The sequence below is a fragment of the Entelurus aequoreus genome, linkage group LG22, assembly GCF_033978785.1.
Source record: "Entelurus aequoreus isolate RoL-2023_Sb linkage group LG22, RoL_Eaeq_v1.1, whole genome shotgun sequence".
Classification (NCBI taxonomy): Eukaryota; Metazoa; Chordata; class Actinopteri; order Syngnathiformes; family Syngnathidae; genus Entelurus; species Entelurus aequoreus.
Genome location: NC_084752.1, coordinates 22,157,545 through 22,161,519, shown reverse-complemented (window position 1 = coordinate 22,161,519; position 3,975 = coordinate 22,157,545).

Genomic DNA, 3,975 nt, shown 5'->3' with positions numbered 1-3,975 from the left:
GCTTTTTGGCGCATCACAGCCGCGTTCTTTGTTCGCAGTGTCATCGCGTCCGGTCCACGGTGGGAACATAAAGACTGACGCGCGGTACGTGCGTGTCCGTACGTGCGGGCCGCGTGGTGAGGAACTAGTAATGTGCGGGTCGATACTGGAATATCGACACCGCGGATAATAGTAAGATCTCCAGGAGAGTTCCCTCAGGAAAATTACAATTCCAGCAGCAGTGTACAGAATTGAGATAGCATTTGAAAAGTAAATAATGGAGGTGTAAATGGAAATAACATAGAAAATATAACAATAAGAATACAAATAAAAAGCAACAATAAGAATACAAATATAACAGTAAAAATAAGAATATAACAAGAGAAACTAGGCAGTAGTGAGCAGGTTATGAAAATGTATTGCACTGTTGCACATACTAGACTAGTTCAAACCCCGGCCGAGTCATACCAAAGACTATTACAAAAATGGGACCCATTACCTCCCTGCTTGGCACTCCGCATCAAGGGTTGGAATTGGGGGTTAAATCACCAAAAGTGATTCCCGAGCGCGACCACCGCTGCTGCTCACTGCTCCCCTCACCTCCCAGGTGGGGGTGAACAAGGGGATGGGTCAAATGCAGAGGACAAATTTCACCACACCTAGTAGCGGTGTGGGAAAAAATCGATTCGATTTCGAATCGCGATTCTCACCTTGTGCGATTCAGAATCGATTCTCATTTTTAAAAAATCTTTTTTTTTTTTTTTTTAAATTAATCAATCCAACAAAACAATACACAGCAATACCATAACAATGCAATCCAATTCCAAAACCAAACCCAACCCAGCAACACTCAGAACTGCAATAAACGGAGCAATTGAGAGGAGACACAAACACGACACAGAACAAACCAAAAGTAGTGAAACAAAAATGAAAATGATCAACAACAGTATCAATATTAGTTACAATTTCAACATAGCAGTGATAAAAATCCCCCATTGACATTATCATTAGACATTTATAAAAATAAAAAAAAAGAACAATAGTGTCACAGTGGCTTCCACTTGCATCACATCTCATAAGCTTGACAACACACTCTGTCCAATATTTTCACAAAGATTAAATAAGTCATATTTTTGTTTAATTTAATAGTTAAAACAAATTGACATTGCAATCAGTTGATAAAACATTGTCCTTTACAATTATATAAAAGCTTTTTACAAAAATCTACTACTCTGCTTGCATGTCAGCAGACTGGGGTAGATCCTGCTGAAATCTATGTATTGAATGAAAAAAGAATCGTTTTGAATTGGGAAAAAAATCGTTTTTGAATCGAGAATCGTGTTGAATTGAAAAAAAAAGAAAAGATTTTGAATCGAATCGTGACCCCAAGAATCGATACTGAATCGAATCGTGGGACACCCAAAGATTCACAGCCCTAATACCTACTGCGTGTGTGACAATCATTGGTACTTTACTTTACTTTACATGTATGCTGTAATAGCGATTACAGTTTTTTTCCAATTGCTTCCACGCTAAATTTTAAATTTTCACACAGTTAACAAAGTCTACACACAGTAAACAAAACCACTGTGCAGATGTGCCTATAGGCGTAGACTCTGCTTCACAGTTAATATTACACACAATGCTTTGCAGTCCAGTGTTTTTCAACTCACTAGTATCTCACTAGTGTACCGTGAGATACAGTCTGGTGTGCCGTGGGAGATTATGTAGTTTCACCTATTTGGGTTAAAAATATTTTTTGCAAACCAGTAATTATAATCTGCAAATAATGTGTTGTTGTTGAGTGTCGGTGCTGTCTAGAGCTCGGCAGAGTAACCGTGTTATTCTCCTCAATATCAGTAGGTGGCAGCTGGTAGCTAATTGCTTTGTAGATGTCGGGAACAGGTCGTGTGAGACGACGATGGTTTGCCGTGATCACAATATGCAGGCGACAGCAGGAGGTAGCGTGCAGGTAAAAAGTTATCTAATGCTTAAACCAAAAGTAAACAAAAGGTGAGCGCCGCTAAGAAAAGGCATTGAAGTTTAGGGATGGCTATGCAGAACGAAAGTAAAACTGAAATGGCTACAAAGTAAACAAAAACAGAATGGTGGACGACAGCAAAGACTTACAGCGTGTGGGAGGAGCAGATGGCGTCCACAAAGTACATCCGTACATGACATGACAATCAACAACGTCCCCACAAAAAAAGATAGCAACAACTTAAATGTTCTTGATTGCTAAAAAAAAAAAAAGCAGGTGCGGGGAATAGCGCTCAAAGGAAGACATGAAACTGCTACAGGAAAATACCAAAAAACAGGAAAACCCACCAAAATAGGAGCGCAAGACAAGAACTAAAACACTACGCACAGGAGCACAACCAAAAAACTCCAAATAAGTCACGGCGTGATGTGACAGGTGGTGACAGTACACCTACTTTGAGACAAGAGCTATAGTGATGCATGCTTGGTTATCGTTTAAAGTCATATCCAACAATTGCAACAATTACTTTTTATTGTCTGAGTTTCATTTCTTAATGATTTCTGCTGGTGGTGTGCCTCCGGATTTTTTCAATGAAAAAAAATGCGCCATGGCTCAAAAAAGGTTGAAAAACACTGCTTTACACACACCTTCCCATCTTGCACACACATAAGGATTGTGATACACACACCTTCCCATCTTGCACACACATAAGGATTGTGATACACACACCTTCCCATCTACACACAGACTTCCAATGATAAGACACTATTGGAGTGAGTTACCCAGAACAGTGATAAATACAAAACACATTTGTAAAAAAAAAACTATTTTACTATAAGAAATCACATGTTTGGGACATTTTGCCTGACCTTTTTAGCATATGTGATGAATGATTACTGTAACTTGACAAAATATATTGGCAAATCCACAGCAATCATCATTGTTTACTTTGAAGTGGGCCTATACGTAAGGACCTAAAGAGAAAGTAAAAATATCCTGTAATCTTTTCAAGAACTGCTCAACAATGATGCTGCAAACTGCAAATATGTATTTTTACCACAGTCAGGTAAAGTAACATATCACAGTAGTCAACAATGACATGCAGTACAAATTAAAACATGAGACAAATAAAAAGGTTTGAAAAGATGTGTGTATCACAATTCTTATATGTGTGCAAGATGGGAAGGTGTGTGTAAAGCATTGTGTGTAATAATTCGCAAAAACTGTGAAGCATAGTCTATGCCTAATATTAGGCAAATATGCACAGTGGTTTTGTTTACTGTGTGTAGACTTTGTTAACTGTGTGAAAATTAAAAATGTTGTGTGTAAGCAAATGGAAAAAAACTGTATTTGCAGTTTGCAGCATCATTGTTGAGCAGTTTTTGAAAAGGTTACAGGATATATTTTTACTTTCTCTTTAGGTCCTTACGTATAGGCCCACTTCAAAGTAAACAATGACGATTGCTGTGGATTTGCCAATATATTTTGTCAAGTTACAGTAATCATTCATCACATATGCTAAAAAAAGGGCAAACTGCCCCAAACATGTGATTTCTTATAGTAAAATAGTTTTGTTTTTTTACAAATGTGTTTTGTATTTATCACTGTTCTAAGTAACTCACTCCAATAGTGTCTTATCATTTGAAGTCTTTGTGAGTGAGATGACAATAAAACTGCATTTTTACCAACGGTTGCTTTATTTTGATGAATGAGCATATGTTTGGACCGAAGTGTGTCATTTTGCAAATAATCTAGTGAATTAAGAAAATTGAATGTTGCGTTTGGAAAAGTGTCCTTTTGAAAAAAAAAAACACATTTAGTAAAATTGTGTGTAAGCGAATGGAAAAAACTGTAACAAATCAAAAGAGCGATACTTTTGATATTTAAGTTATTTGAGATAATTTATATCGTTAACAGGAACGCAGTGTTAAAAAAAAAAAAGTAACTTACTGTGAATGTGTATGTTCACGTTAACATCTTCGTGTAGTGGAATTGTCAATAATTTGTTTATGCTA